This window comes from Perognathus longimembris, chromosome 4 (assembly GCF_023159225.1).
Source record: "Perognathus longimembris pacificus isolate PPM17 chromosome 4, ASM2315922v1, whole genome shotgun sequence".
Classification (NCBI taxonomy): Eukaryota; Metazoa; Chordata; class Mammalia; order Rodentia; family Heteromyidae; genus Perognathus; species Perognathus longimembris.
The window spans coordinates 3,598,998-3,615,808 of NC_063164.1; the positions used below are offsets into that span (position 1 = coordinate 3,598,998).

Below are 16,811 nucleotides of genomic sequence, written 5' to 3' on the forward strand. Positions count from 1 at the left end.
TCTCCAGTGTAGACACTGCACACTTGCCAGGACACAGCCACGGGTGCTGTCCTGTGCCTCCTCAGCCATTTCCCCTCACATCTACTGCTGCTGCATCTCACCTAACAGGCCAGGGGTCCTGCGCCTTTCCAGGCCATCCACGGCCAGGTCCACCTTTCCTCAAAAGCCTCAGAATTCCTGCAGCTTCCTGGGCCCCTGCCACTTGCTCTCCTGCTAGCACCCCGCTCCCAGACCTCACTTCTGCCGAGTCCTCCCCGGCAAGCCCACATCAAGGCTTCCCGCCTGCCCTGGCGCCTCCCACAGACACGCCTGGGCTTCCAGCTCACAGGGCCCGGACAGGGCGGGCCCTCCTCCCCGGGGGCGCCAGGCAAAGCAGCGGGGCCGAGGTCAGAGGCGGGAAGGACAGGCACCGCGCGGTGAACACATCCCGGCGGCATACGGGGCTGGGGCGATCGGGCCCTCTCCTCACTCACTCGGGGGCTCAACTGCCCCTGTGCAGCCTGTGGCCTTCGGTGGAGCCCTGGCTTCCTCTCCCCCCACCGGACAAGGACGCACCTGGCCTGAGGCGCGCCCACCCGCAGGCAGCTCTCCCCCAAGCCGCCCAGAGGCGCCAGCCCCCCCAGCGCTCTCCTCTCCACCAAAGACATCGCTTCCCCCGCCCGGCCCCCGCCCCAGGACCCTCTCCCCCGCACTGAGAGCTCAGGCCACCTCAGCCCGTTCTGGCCTCAGCCCCATCTCCTCCTGGCCAGAGCTCAAGACAAACGTTCAAATCACTGAGAAAAATTATCACGGGAAACCCATTTCCGGTCCCAGCAATAAGCACGAGTGCAGAGTCATCCCCAAGGGGAATGCTGCGCCGGAGGTCAAAGCGTTTCACTGGGAACTTTGGGGTTCAGACCCCAGGGCCAGTGACTGCTGGTTCTCTCACTGAGAGCCTTCAGCACCAGCCAGCTCCAAGATGATGGATCTAGTGCAGAGATCAGCCCCTACCCAAGAGGTCCACGCAGCCCACAGCCCTGGGGCCAGAGCACAAACCCGAGCCCCATGTCAACACCCCACCCCTGCCCCTAAACACAGATGTCAACGCCCCACCCCTGCCCCTGAAGACAGACACTGGATTCTCATGACAAGGAGTCCACAGTGTTGGTCGGATGACAACAAAAAGCAGTGACGACAAAAACAGCCTACACTCTTTCTTATGTTTTACTTAAGATAGCAAAGTTTCAAACTTGCTCTACATGAACAATGAAATTAAACTTAATGTAATTACTCAGTGATTTGCCTCGGTACCATTGAGCTGTAAATGTTTTAAAGCCCAAAAAGACTCCTGGAACAGAAGTCAAAGAAGTACGGGCCATGAGCCAAATTTGGTTGTTGATTTGTATCCGTCGTAGAGCTTGAACTCAGGGCCTGGGTACTGTTTTTTCTGCTCACAGCTAGCATTCTACCACTTGAGCACAGCTCCATTTCTGGCTTTTTGGTGGTTAACTGGAGTTAAGAGCCTCATCCCTTTCCTGAGTCAAAGCACCAGTCCTATGTGCTCGGGGCCACCCGCAGGTCCCCCTCTGCAGGCGGGACATTTGGGTTACCTGGCTGGTCTCCTGAAGCAGTGCAGGCCTGTGCTCACTGAAAGGAAGCCCGTCCCATGGTTCAGGCAGAGAAGAGTTCACTGGAGGGAGAGCAAGCCGCCAGCCCACATAAGATGGAGGTGCGGCGGGGAGACAGAGGGGAAGGAAGAAGAGAAAAAGAGAGAAAATGAAAGAGTAAGAGAGAAGTAAAGAGAGCAGGGCTCATGTTGAGCCGGATCAGATAGGGAAAGGTGGGAGGGGTGGCCAGGTGGGTTGGATGTGACCTCAGAGAAGGAGGAGCTAACTGCCTCCAGGTGTACTTACCTAGGTAACACAGGTACTGGGCACAGACTTAAAACAGGTGGGGGGAGGGGCATCTGCGTGGGGGGGGGAGGAGCGGGGGTAGGGGCGGGAGGAGAGACCTTCCACCTTCCACCAAGATTTCAAGGTCATAGAAGAAAAAAAAGATATCCAAAGTCTCAATCAGCATGTGGAGAATTCTGAGTCCTCCTCCTCAAAGTTCACATGTGCCAGGACCCGAGGGTTTTTCCCCATGAGATTGCCTTGGTAAAACTTGAATCCTCACCACCACTACCCCACAATTAATACCAAACCACGCAACACACACACACACTTGAGTGTGCACACACACACACACAACGCCAAAAAACACCCAAACAAACTTTCAAATACTTAAATATGTAAAGGTATATACATCAACAGCTTTTGAGCAGGAAGAAAAGAAAAAGAAAACTGAGAGCAACATGCAGCAAAACGGGTTTCCAATTCAAACCAGCAGGCATCTCGAGCCTGGTGCCGCCGCAGGTCTGGCCTCCTCAGAGACAGCACCCCATACTTCCTGTCCACACACCCTACTCCGAGAACACGCGTGGGACAGGGGACACCCCACGCTGTCCCCACGCCCCGTCATGAGGGTGTGCAAGCGAAGACAGAAACCACGAAGTACTGAACCAAGCACCTGTGCAGTGACAAGCTGCACTGACAAAGTCTCTCTGGTGGCTGTAACGGGTTCGATACACAGGTGAGATACGGCCGTGAGAAGCTTCCTCTGGGGAGGCCGTGGGCCCCGTAGATGTCACCTGGCAGGGGGCTGGCCATGCCTGGGCGCTCTGGGAGTGGTCAACCGTGGCAGATGCTTGTGGCTGCCGTCACTCCTGGTGTGGTCTAATGCGATTATCTTTAAGAAGGAAACTATTCCTCTCAGGCACTATACTTACTACACATGACTTTGATACCTTACAAATATTAACCAGTCCATCAATACTGAAAAACAGAGGTACCCGAGACACTGACATGGGAGCTAATGAAGGGCTGGCTGAGGGCGGGACCTGCCACTCACTCTGAGAAAATGTCTAAGACAACGACCACACGGAAGGAAGCACCAAGGTGAAGAAACACAGAATGGTTCCGCAGGCCTACAGCACACGCGCGCGTGCACACACACACAGACACCCCTCTCAAGGTCAGGGGCTAGCCTCAGACCACCACCCGTGGAGGGCACACAGCAGGGACCAAAGAGAAGAGGCCCCGAGGGGGGGGGGGGGGGGCAGACAGCCTGCGTCGTCCAGAAACGCCGAGGCAGCGAATCAAAGCCGCCACGTGCAGAGCGAATGCAGCCTCACAACCCGCCATTTCCAAATTAACTCATTTTCCATCCCTAAAATGTTTTGCTGGTGTTTACATGGCGAGGCAGAGCAAATCTGGCTTTGCAGGCTGGTGTCCAGGGCCGCCTCTGCTGGGCTCAGGCACAGGTCAGCGCGCGGGGGGGGGGGGGGGGGGGAGCCCGCCCCACGGCCTCCGCAGCTGCGCTGACAGTGCGGGGGGGGGGGGGGGGGGGCTGTTTACTTACAAAGACCATCGCCGCAGCAGGCTGAGCACATCCGGCAATCAACAGGAAAACGCGCCGCAAATCTGCCCACCCGGAAAGGGTGTCCAAGCTGGCTGGCCCACTTCTCTAGATCCCCGAACCCACTCCTTCAGCGGTGACGGTGGCAGGCACTGCTGTGATTCTGCGGGGTGTGGGTGGGGAGGGCGAGGAGCCCAGGTCCCAGCCCGCCGGGACTCGACCCCTGCCCTGGTTTCTAGGTCCCCTTCTCTGAAACAATGCTGGCCATCGGGAGACGGAGGACACATCACACTTGACGCCCTACGGCGACCAGCCCACGCCTGTGTGCGAGAAGGAGTGAACTCTCGCTCCCTGCCAGCAGAGGTGGGCTCGGTGCGTCTGCGTCCGCGCGCAGCAGCTGCCGTGTCCCAGGAGAAGCCGAGGCCCACCCAGGGCGCACGGGACCGGCCGAGGAAGCCTCATTCGACGGTTTTCTCACGCGGACGCTGGCAAGGGGTCAAAGTTGACTTGGGCCACGTGTGTTCACTCGGGCAGCAGGACAGGACCTGCACCTCCTGGCCCCTGTTTCTGGGTGCAGCATGGCTCCAGGGGCAGGGGGCAGGCTCTCCCAACACTCAGCAATGGGGGCGGGGGGCGGACCACGCAGAGATGGTGCCCTCCAGGGGGCAGCAGCGAAGAGCAGAGTTACCACTGTGTGGCCAGAGACCATTAACAATATACAAGCTCACCCACCCCTGGACCCAAGGAGGGTCCACAGCACAGAGCCCACCCACAGAGCCAGAGGGGAGAAGGGGCTGGAGCACACTAGGTACTCTTGGGAAGCGAAAAGAGAGCTTTGGGAAGAACACTGGCTGTCCACCTGAGCTGCTTTAGCCCTAGCTGGATGGCTACTGCCTGTGTGTAACCCCATTCACAGACAGGGGTGGGCAACAAAAGCATGCGACAGGCCGCGTGGGACTCCATGTGGGACAATGGTGAGCTGACAGCCAGCTACACGTCAGTACTTTAAATTCCGTGCCATCGGGATCTCTAACAGGCTACAGGAAATGTCCGCCAAGGGGCCGGGACACCAACAGCTGCTTCCGGGGACTGCTGCCCCCGCACTCCCTCCCAGGGGGACACCGAGCATCTCACAAGTGTCATCACAGAAGTGCGGCCCAAGTTCCAACACATGAGCCAAGGAGGGGCAACGGAGAACAGCGGCCCTGGTGTCATTGGGACCAAGGCGGTGGCTGACCTCCAGAGAAGAATGCACGAATGCCGTCGTCCTACAGAGCCAGGGGCCCCCACGGCCGGCCGGACAGGGCTGAGCTGAGGCCGGATGAAATACCGTGACACAACATTCTCGCCACAGATCCTAAAAATATAACGCACCCAAACCGACTGTGACAATGAGCATGGCGGCAGCTCGCCCTGCACCCCCTGGGTACCCGACACGCCTACGGGCTGGCTTCACTTCATCTTCCCAACCTCCTGGGGGCACTGATAACGACGCGTTTTACGGGACTGGCTGAAAAAATACAGGCCCCAAGTCATCAGGTCGTCTTCCAAGGTCACTCCAGCCATGACAGAGATGGCCAGTCACACACCCGGCCCCTGGACAGCTCTCCACCGGGGTGAGGAAGATAAAGAATGCCAGGGTCACCCCTGGAGCACCGGTAAGACCCCGGGGAAGGAAGGGTGGGACCCTCGGGGCTACGCACAGCACAGCGCGCATCCATCTTCTTTTCCTGCCTGATTGCATACGCGTGTGGCCGGCCCTGCTTCGCTCCCGACACCCACCTGGCTCTGACCCAGAACGAACTCTTATTGCCTCCGGATTACCAAGTCCTGTGGGCCCGTGTTAGGCCCTCCCAGACAGTCCGGAGACTCTCCCTCCCCTCTTAACCCCTCTAACTGAACCCCTGTGCCAAGCCAGGCCACCCATCCCACCTGCTGAGCACCGGCGCCCGACATACTTGAAATCTATTCTTCTGTCCACCTTATACCACTACACCACCCGCTTTTGTTTTCGTTTTATTGTGATGAACCAATGAAATTATGCGTGCCATACAACAAAGAGTATGGCACAATTTAAACATTAACATCCAGTGGTTATTAGCATCAGTGATTAACAGTTGCTATTAAAATTTTAGGTCTCCTAATTTTAAGCCTTTATGGCACATTATCTAAGTATATGCTTCATAATGAGTTTTAGCACAAAAAGAAAAGATAAAAATAGTCTATAAATCCTTTCCGTCTATAAATCCTTCACTTGAACGTGCCTGAGCTACACCTGAATATTGTTGTAAAGGTAAAACTGGTCTTCAGAAAGATTAGGAAGAAGATTAGGAAAGGAAAAGACCTGTGCTGGATAGATGGGGGAGGGGGGGTTCAACCTGCAAGAACAGACCAGATGCCCAAGGAGGCAGAACCCACCCACTCACCACCGCCAGCAGAGGAATGGAGCCCACCGCAGCCTGCTCCCAAAACTCACCCGCCAAACCCCGGGCAACAGAAACCATCAGCCCACGTACCTGGAGCTCTGGGCCCCATCCACAACACATCGAATAACCACGGCAACTCACGATATTCTGGGCCACAAATCACAGCCACAGTGATGACTGAGAAAAAGAGCAAAAAACAGTGACGGCCAGCTTTACAAAACCCTCCAAAACTATGTCTGACTACATAAAGACTTGCCCCTTCCTAATGTTACTATTCTGCGGGGGGTCAAGTCCCCCACTCTGGGCAGACACGACAACCTAACCCACCCGCCCACTGCAAACCCAAACCACAAGGCGACTCCAGGTCCCACGCCACTGGCGTTTGAAGTCAGAGTAAGGACATGCACATTCTACCTCCTCAAACTTAATTTTAAAAATCAGTGATTTGAGAGCCACTGGTGAAGGTGAGACATTTAAAACCCAAACTTCAGGCAGGTCATGAAAAAGGCAGAAAAGAAGGCTTGCAGCAAGGACAAAAGCAGTAACCCGAGAGAGAACCTCTTGGGAAAGCCCACCTCAGTCAATGGTGTGTGTGTGGAAAGAGTAACTACCCTTTAGGCAGAGAAAAACCTGATTCTCTGCATGTTTTAACCTGGCTTTTAAACACCGTTATCATTTAGCTGCTATTGCTGCCCTACGAACACATATTTGTTCTGTTGTTGGAACTTTTTTTCCTACATTACAATTAATCCTTAAAATTACAACCCCCTGAAGGCCACTTCAGCATGCCAAAAATGAAAGCCAATGTTTCCTTCTTCTCTGCAAATTCATAAAATGTGAGCCCGGCCCAGTCCCCAGAGACCTGGTGTGACTCTGGCTTTTCAATTCATTCAAAGTTTTACAAAAAAATAGATTAATTAAAGATTCACATTTGTTCCTTTTATAAGCATCTCTGGGGGAGTTAGTAATGGTATTTAAAAGTTGCACAATAATCCCCCTGCTTCAGTGATGTAATATGGACAATGTCTTCCCAAGCTTTTGTTAAGCCACAGCGATTTTTTAAACTATATACTCAAAATTCACTCAACTATTAATTTTAAAAAATCTCTTTAGACAAAAAAAAATATTTACTAAAGGTATTACTTAGCTGGCTATGGTGGCACACACCTGTAATCTCAGGAGGGGATTCGTGGGTTCAAGACCAGCCTGGACTACACAACCAGGACCTAGCTTTTAAAAATCTAAAAATTGGGGCTGGGAATGTAACTCAGTGGGAGAGGGCTCGCCTACCATGCATGAAGCCCTGGGTTCAATTCCTCAGCACCACCTAAACAGAAAAAGCTGGAAATAGCGCTGTGGCTCAAGTGGCAGAGTGCTAGCCTTGAGCGGGAAGAAGCCAGGGACAGTGCTCAGGCCCTGAGTCCAAGCCCCAGGACTGGCCAGAAAAAAAAAAAGTCTAAAACTTGTAACGGTCTGTATCTGTGTTATCAAGTGATTTCAAATTGAATACAGCGGATCAGGGTAAAACCCTAGGGACGGAGAGCTTTCAATACATCCGCGTACATGTGCTACTTAAAAGACTGAACTGTTCAAGGAAGGAAGGAGGAAGGGAGGTCGAGGGGAGGGAGGGAGGGAGGGAGGGAGGGAGGGAGGGAGGGAGGGAGGGAGGGAGGGCCAGACAGAAGAGGAGCGAGAGGAGAGGGAATGAATGATTAGGCCAAAAGCACATAAGACTTGTTGGTCAAATTTTTCTCCAAGGAGCTCTCCCTGTTGACGCTCCTCCCACTAATATAACAGGGCAACTATCTCCTCTGCCATTCAGGGTCTTCGGTTTTAATGTTGAACTGGAGGACGGGATTAAAACAAAAAAAAATCCTTTCATGACTGCAATGCCCCTTAATTAACAAAAATCAAACATACATCTTACTTGTCCCTTTACTTCTTCTTTTATAAAAACCGAGGTCTGTGATTTCCCCGGGGGTGGGGGGGATTTGTTTTCTCTTATTGTTTCATAGATACCGTTGACATGTAAATAACCATTCTTCATCACATGTTGTAAGTTTGCCTGTTAATTTTATTTAAAGTCTTCAAGGCATGCATAGCCCAATCCAACATTCAGATACGGTCAAAGAAAAACCCTTTCATTTCTCCTCTGTCCTTAGTATCTATTCCAAGAACACATAAACAATCCAAAAGGTTTTTTCTTCTTCTTCTTTTTCTTTCTTTTCTTAAAAGAAAGGACCTGGATCTGTCTTTGGAATGGTTGCAGGGAAAACAACAATAATTTGACCCAGTTTTACAAGATCCCTGCTCCCCTCCCCCCCCCCCCCACCGCCACCCCCTCCCGCCGGGGTAAAACACATAGCTGTCCTCTGAAGTCAGGATGACCTCAAAATACTTTCTCCTGTCATAGAAGAAAGGGGGGAGAGGACACAGGAGGTGAGGATACTGCCACGCACACGCGTGACCCGCGCTTACAGAGAAGGCGACACAGGATGCACTAAACGCTTTGCCTAAAAACACTAGGAAGCTAACGCTTTGGGAAAGAATACCTCAGGCTGAGAGGGGCCGGGGTCACCTTACATCATCTCAACTTGAACGACGCCGGCCCGCTCCTCAGCAAGGGAGACCGGCCGTGCGAGGCACAGAGGCCACGGGGCCGACAGGGCGGTCAGTCGGAGGCTCTTCCAGGTCTGTGGCCTCGGATGCCGCACTGAGGTGGGGGCACTCTCGGGGGGGGGGGGGGTGGCTCCCCACCCCCACCCCCCACCATCCTGATGCTCCGGGAGACGCAGAGCCGCGCCTGCCCTGCACACAGCGGCCACTGGACGCACGCCTTCCAGCAGGAAAGGCGGCGCTCACTTGTTTTTTTATTGGTAGGGAGTAAAACCAGAAAGCCTGCTCTCCTCCAACAGCACTCTTCACAGCCAGTCGACTGGGACCTGCGACTACTGAAGCTAAGGGAACCCGGTTTGTAACTGAAATACCACGTGGTGTGCGCCCCAGGTAGAGAAAACATATGGGAGCTAACGCAGGGCCACACCACCACTCAATCCTCCACCACGAGGGACCCAGGAGGGGGCAGACCCAGCGAGCGTGGTGTGTTCACTGCCCTGCCTCTTCCTCCGCCGCGCACAACAGGTGCCGTGCCCCGAGAGGAAGGTGAAGGGCCGTCTACACTCCTGCCATGGACCTTTGGAGCTCCAGAAGTAAACGCCACTGACGCGATTCTGTACCAGAACCCTCCGACACCTTCTGGGTGCTGGAGGCCGAGGAGCAAAGCCCCCTCCCCGCTGCAGCTAGAGCAGCCTTCTTCCCGGTCCCACCCCCCACCCCCCCACCAAGCCACAGGACCACTGAGAGCTCATTAAAAGGCTCTCTCCCCGGCCATCCTTTCCCATCCCCTGACCCACCTGCAACCCACTCCCATCTTACAGACCGGAGCCCTGCCACCCACAGGAGAGCGAGCCAGCAGCGCTGTCCAGTCCCAGACACTCCACAAACACCCGAGGAGGGAAGGAGACGCCCGCGGAGAAGACTCGGGGGCTTGTGTAATTGCTCAGCAGAGGATGGGGGTACACAGAGAGCACATGCCCACGGATCCTAACTCACTCCTCAGGCTCTCCTCTGACAAAGGATGCGCGGCTAGCCAGGTGTCGCCCAGGTTCCCAGAGCAGCCGCAGGACAAGGACCTCCCTGCAGGGGGCCGGCCCTGCTGTATGCTAATGCACCATTAATTATGCCCAGCCTCAGCACAGAGGAGGATCATGGGTCCTGGAGGGAGGGCTGGACCAATTAAGTGGCTCACAAAGGAATACTGTAAAGCAATTACCAGTTTATTTCGGTCCTCCCTTTAACTGATCGGAGTATACCTGGTAACAAACAACCAAGTGCTTTATTTACTTGTGACATGTTTCTCTTCCCATTCAACTTCCGGTCATTTTTAGGGAGAGCAGGAAGAAGGGTGCTCTGCTGGTTTCTGAATACAGACTCTATTCCTCACGATGCCTCTCACGAAAGGAAGCAGAGAGGTTTGAGACAGGGCTTGTGGGCATGGCAGCAAGGGTACAGGAGTTCCGACCATGAACTCAGAAAACCACACGGTAAATCACAAAGTCCTTCAATCCCTGGGCTGGTGGCTTCGGAAATCCATGAAGGGTAACTAAATGTGTATTTACTGCATGGTAATCTATATTTACCAGCTAATCTCACCTGGGAAGCCAAGACAACTTCATACGCAAACATCCTGAGCCATAATCACAGAGGCCCACCGCAAGCAGGGTGACAGGCCACTGAGAAGACCGCCTGAGGGGAGGAAGGGACCGAGTCTGGACACCGGTCTGGACTGTGAGGGCCTGGCGTCAGATAGTGGGACAACCCAGACCTGGGGCTGGCAGTGTCCCTGCCTTAACCATGGATAGGGTCACCCGTGCCTAACCTCAACTCTTCTCATACCATATCAGGAACGGTGGGTTCAAAGCCACACAAAGTCGTCCTCATTCCCCTCCGTCCTGAACACAACAGCTACTAACTGCTGTGTTTGTCAGTTTGAATGAGCACAAAGGCCAAGAGCAACGCGCAGATCCTGTGGAGGGGGCCCAGCCCCGAGGCGAGGCGTGCCCCTGAGAGCTCATTACCAGAGCCCAGCTGACATGAATTATTCACTGCAGTCCTGGTCCCCGTCACGCATACATATCATACATGTCGCACGCTGGGTCGGGCACCTGGGCCCCCCCTCCACCCCGGCCGGCGGCCATCCATCTAGAGGCACCACCTCCAAGCCACAGGGAAGGCTCCGTCAGTTAGGGAGCGCCTGCCGGGATGAGAGGCAGGGTGCCTCCTGGACTCTGGGAGGCCCTCCCTCCCCACCCTGCCAGCCCCCCCAGACGCCCCAGGAACATGGCCCCCCCCTTCTCTGGGAGAACACATCATGGGAAACAAAAGGCAATTTGGAAAACAAAGTCCTGAAATTGCGCTGAGATTACAATTAGAAAATAAAGCATGTCTGATTGTTCTCTAGTGAGACTGCAGGGCACGGACTGGAATAATTTTACATAATTATTAACACCAATACTGATGGAGAGCTGCCTGCACAGAAGCCCGAACCAGTGGCCGGAGACACAGCACCAGCCCTGGAAGGCTGAGTCTAGTGGCAGTGGTGCTTGTCACCGAACGCTGGGCATGGCTTCCAAACTAGGGTGTCCGCAGAGGGTTTCTCCACCTTATCTGACAACTCATTTATAGGAAACTCCGACCAAGGTCTGAAATGCAAATCACATTTACTAATTCAGGAATGCTCTTTAAAGACATGAAGGCATTTGCACCGAGTCCAGGCGCCCGTGGAAACAACCGAAGGCTCCGGATTTTGCTCCAACTGTAATGGACGCACAGCAGTTCTTCACAACTCACTCCACCTCCCGCTCGTCAACGAGAGGCCCCCCCCACCCCACCCCCGGCCCCCACGGCCTCTTGTTTGGAGAAGGCATGCAGAGTGGGCTCTCTAATTACAGCCCCAGCGGTCTCCGCGGGCCTGAGCACCGCAGCCACGCGCACCGGCACCATCCATCACAGCCCCGACAGCCAGCAGAGCCATCTGCCCGACGCAAGGGCGGGGCCGCACCGCACGGCAGCGCTCACGACGGCAACACCCAAAGCTGCACCAGGATGCCGTGACCTGAACCCACTGCCTAGCGAGCACGAGGGCCCCGGCTCAGTCGCCAGTGACGCCAAACAGGAAAACGACAGGCGTGTGCACACACTCACGAGCTTGCTCTCACTCGGTCTGTGTCTGTGGCTCCCCGCAGCCACGTGAGAACACAGCAGGAAGGTAGATATGGAGAAGCCAGGAAGAGCCCCCCCCCCCCCGAACCCCACACCCTGCCCTGGTGCTCCCAGCCCCCAGGCTATGGAAACATCTCTGTCGGTTGAGCCTTCAGGGCCAGGTCCAGAGCCAGCCCGAGTGGACTGGCCCCGCGAGGCCTGGTGGCCCGGGCAGGGGAGGTGGGGACACAGTGCCACCCCACCGGGCCGAGGGTGTCACGGTGGCTCCTCCAGGAACGGTGTTCACACAAACCAGAAGCGGGAGGCCAGGTTCCCCGCAAAGGTGAAGAGGCTGGACGCCCTGTCTGCCCAGGCACCTGGCTGTGGCCAACAAGCACACTGATTCTCAGTGGAAAACCGCTCAGCGACTCACCCACACACACCGCCCCAGGGAAGGGCTCACACGGTGTAAAGATGGCTTTTCACACTGTGTAGAGAAGGAAAAGAATGACTAAGGATAGGAGTAGGGTGCCCAGAGTGGGCACTAAAACCAAGCCCACAGTGAGAGGGACGAGGGCCTCACCTGTCATTCTGCCAAGAATAGAGGCAGGAGGAAATGCAAGGCCTTGGGGGCCACCCCTCCCCCCCCCCAAGCAGGCCAGCCCCCCGCCCCCCGGCAGCAGGCCAGGGTCAACACCCAGTTCCAGCCCTAACATCACCACAGAGCCTAAAATTATCAAGTTGACATTCAAGATCCAAACTCAGCTGACACTAACAGTCCTAAATCAGTGAGCTGTTCTTCAGGACAAGCTTGTGCAACTCATGTTTTAACCACTGATGCTTTTCCTACAGCTCCTGCCTCGCGCATTCTCAGAACAGCACCCCCGTTGGGGGCTGGAGGAGGCGGAGTGGCCGCGTCTCCCACTCAGTTCTTCAGGGTGCAGCAAAGCCAGGAAAGGCTGAGACTCCTCTTCGTCTTTGTTTTTCTTTACCTTTTCTGAAAAGTAAACAGGGACTGAGAACTTGAACCTCCTCTTCTAGCCCTGCTGACAACTAACTCTTCGGTTTACATCATTACTCTAAGAACTTGCTTATCACCAAATGAGGGCACAATAAAAAGGGAGCTGCTTTAAGCTGAATGCCTGTGCCACCCCCAAATTCCTAGGTGGTACCCCTTACCACCCCAGTAGGGTAATGATCTCAAGACTTCCAATTAGCTATCTATCATGAAAACTGCTCATCTCAATCCCATACAAGAATGACTTTTTTTTTTTTGGGGGGGGGGAGGTTGGAAGTCAAGCAGCAGCAGGGGACTTTATTCCAGGCCTGGCTGTGTTGTTTTCTGGGTCTGGGAGCCACCCGTGTCACCGGCCATGTCACTTCTCGGAGCCTCATTAGCTCCCGTGCGTGTCCTCCCTTCTTCCTAGAGGGCAGGCAGGGCCACACAGGCTCAGCCCAGCGCTGAGCAGGGGAGTGGCCGTCTGGGGACAGCCCCTGCAGAGGCCTCACCCCTAGAATCCCGGCCAAGCCCTCTCCGCTGGTAATTGCGGTCAGCGATTTCTTTCCAGCACCGGATGGACAAGTGGGGAAAAGACACAATGGAATTTTACAGAATCCATGCGGACCCAACTCCGGGAGCCTCCCGCACTGCTTGCCACCACACTTGCGTGGGAATCGGGGCTAGACATGCACCAGTGGGGAGAAATGCCGAGGTTCCGTGTAAGGGACATTTGGCAGAGTCCAGCTGTGAAGCCTGAAACTGAAAGTGCACAAAGTCGAGAAGCACACATCTGGGCAGGCGGGGGGAGAGGGGGAGAGTGTCTCCCACGTGCCAGGCCCACCTGCCCCGTTCAATCAGGAAACCTACGCCCAACGGGCCTCTCCCAAGGGCCAGGCACACCTGCCCCGCTCAATCAGGAATCCTACACCCAACGGGCCTCTCCCAAGGGCCAGGCCCACCTGCCCCGCTCAATCAGGCATCCTATGTCCAAAAGGGCCAAACATGTCTGGGAGACAAGAGACCTTCACTCCACAAGCCTTAAATGAAAAAGAACAGCTTCTAAGTCCACAGTTTTGCTTATCATGCTTACTAAGGAACAGTATTTGTTGAGACAGAACAAAGTATCTATACAAACTACTCTTGTTAAAAAACCTAGAATGCTAATAAACTCTCCAGGAACGTTCCCACAGTGGTGCATGGATGAAGGAGCTGCGGCCCTCTCTCCCCCACTGCCCTGGGATCTTCAGACACCAGCACACACTGAGGCTCCCGGGTGGAGACAACACCGTCCTCCAGGTGTCGGCTGTGGACAGGGCTACAGGTGAAAAGGCAGCAGCAAGCCTGGGCTCCCCGTGTCTGCCTGACCTCTGCTTGCTCCACACAGCACGGGCACCTAGTGGGGACAGCAGGACTCCATGACGGAACTTTCCTAGCAGACTTCAGGCATCATAAAACTACAGGTCACGCTTCTATAAAACCTGCATTTCCTACCGAGTGGCCACTGGCCCCTTCCTGGAGAGGGGGGAGCCCCAGGTCCAGACAAGGAGAGAAAAAACTCTACACTCAGAGACAACAACTCATTTTGATTCCAACTCTGCTTGTCACAAATCTGAAAACACAACACCCTCACCCACCGATCCTGTTCTTTTGTGTGTGCACTCTACCACTTGCCAGAGCCACTGGCCAAACGGGACAATGTGTGTGCCTCAGATTCATAAACATGCATGGGTATGGGAGCGCACGCGCGCGCTGGTGCTTGAACGCAGGACCTGTCCCCGAGTGTCACCTGGACAGGTGATGAAGAACAAGTGAGCCACCTCCCAGCTCGGCCACAATCCCACCACAGCACCAAGGCCAGGAAATGCCAATAAACTGACAGCGTATCAGTGTTGACCTGACTCTTCTCCACACACACACACAGATATCTGCTTGTTTTGTTTGTTGTCTTTAAAATTCATGCTTGCACAAGTCTATAGATTCTTAAAATTAGAAAGGAAGACACTAAAATTCCACTTAGCAACCCATCCCTACAGCACCGAACAACCGGAGCTGCCTCAGGAGCCGTGTGCACCTGCGTTTCCGTGGAGACACAGCAACATGGTATCCGTGTGTCCTCTGCAGTCCCCCATCTGTGCCCGGATTCCAGAGCCACTGACGAGAGGCTGGCTGAGAGGAAATGTTAGACAACAAACACATGCTGCCCAGAGAGAGCCAGCACTGTTCTGAAAACAGGATCTTTGCACAACTCCCCATTTCTGATGGAGAATAAATAAGTCTAAAAAGGCAAAACTGACGTGCATACACTCACATTTCTGAAATGTTGCTTTTCTGTGTTGTTCTCCATGTCTTGAAGACTTGGTGAATTCACTGACCTGTTCCATATCCAATGCTTCATCTGGCAACAAGGCCAGAAGAAAACTAAGTGATGCAGTGACACAAATGAACCAGTGCCAGAGACACTGTTATACCATCATGAAGAAGACACTGTGCTTTAAACCAGCAGCCAGAAGACAATGCATAATCAGGCTAAGAACCAATTCCTGAATTTCATGTGCAAACCTAGGGCTCCTTCAAGCTTAACAATCCTAGGAACTCATAAGGCTGAGATCTGCAAGATCAGGGTTGCAGACAAGTTGGGCAGAAAAGTCCACAGGACTTCACCTCCAATAAAGTAGGCTGAAGGCATGGCTAAAGTGGTAGGGTGTCCTCTAAGCAAGGAAGCTGATCAATTACATAGCCCTGAGTTCTTATTTCCTCCTGTTCCCCATCTGTAATAACATATTCATGGCCCAGAGGAGCCTCAAGTCCAAGGTGGACGGCACCTTGAACAAAATCAGTCAGATACAAACAATCAGCTGCGGCGGTAGCCAGATGCCTGTCATGTGGATGTCGGTGGTGGCCAACACACCGACGGGGCCAGTGGAGGCCTTTGCCTTTGCCGAGTACCAGCCGGAGCTGTTTGAGAAGGTCCGAGGCATGCGCAACCAGCAGACATACGTCCTCACGGCCGACACGCTGAAGCTCTACCAGAACAAGTTCCGGCAGTCCTCGCCCGACAGTGTGAAGGTGAGCGGCCTGGAGCTTGTCCAGGGAGCCTGGCTGGAGTCCTGTACACACTGTGTACATGGGGTCTGTCCAGGGAGCCTGGCTGGAGTCCTGTACACACTGTGTACATGGGGTCTGTCCAGGGAGCCTGGCTGGAGTCATTCTTATACACACTGTGTACATGGGGTCTGTCCAGGGAGCCCGGCCCCGAGTCATTCCTATACACACTGTGTACATGGGGTCTGTCCAGGGAGCCCGGCCCCGAGTCAATCCCATACACACTGTGTACATGGGGTCTGTCCAGGGAGCCCGGCCCCGAGTCATTCCCATACACACTGTGTACATGGGGTCTGTCCAGGGAGCCCGGCCCCGAGTCATTCCTATACACACTGTGTACATGGGGTCTGTCCAGGGAGCCCGGCCCCGAGTCAATCCCATACACACTGTGTACATGGGGTCTGTCCAGGGAGCCCGGCCCCGAGTCATTCCTATACACACTGTGTACATGGGGTCTGTCCAGGGAGCCCGGCCCCGAGTCATTCCTATACACACTGTGTACATGGGGTCTGTCCAGGGAGCCTGGCTGGAGTCATTCTTATACACACTGTGTACATGGGGTCTGTCCAGGGAGCCCGGCCCCGAGTCATTCCTATACACACTGTGTACATGGGGTCTGTCCAGGGAGCCCGGCCCCGAGTCAATCCCATACACACTGTGTACATGGGGTCTGTCCAGGGAGCCCGGCCCCGAGTCATTCCCATACACACTGTGTACATGGGGTCTGTCCAGGGAGCCCGGCCCCGAGTCATTCCCATACACACTGTGTACATGGGGTCTGTCCAGGGAGCCCGGCCCCGAGTCAATCCCATACACACTGTGTACATGGGGTCTGTCCAGGGAGCCCGGCCCCGAGTCATTCCCATACACACTGTGTACATGGGGTCTGTCCAGGGAGCCTGGCCCCGAGTCATTCCTATACACACTGTGTACATGGGGTCTGTCCAGGGAGCCTGGCCCCGAGTCATTCCTATACACACTGTGTACATGGGGTCTGTCCAGGGAGCCCGGCCCCGAGTCATTCCTATATACACTGTGTACATGGGGTCTGTCCAGGGAGCCCGGCCCCGAGTCAATCCCATACACAC

The 16,811-nt window shown here is 54.8% G+C and overlaps 1 protein-coding gene across 1 annotated transcript in view; it reads right to left on the reverse strand.

Annotated features, from left to right (window-relative positions):
• Agap1 (ArfGAP with GTPase domain, ankyrin repeat and PH domain 1) overlaps positions 1 to 16,811 on the reverse strand; it is a 411,357-nt gene that overhangs the window by 321,246 nt on the left and 73,300 nt on the right.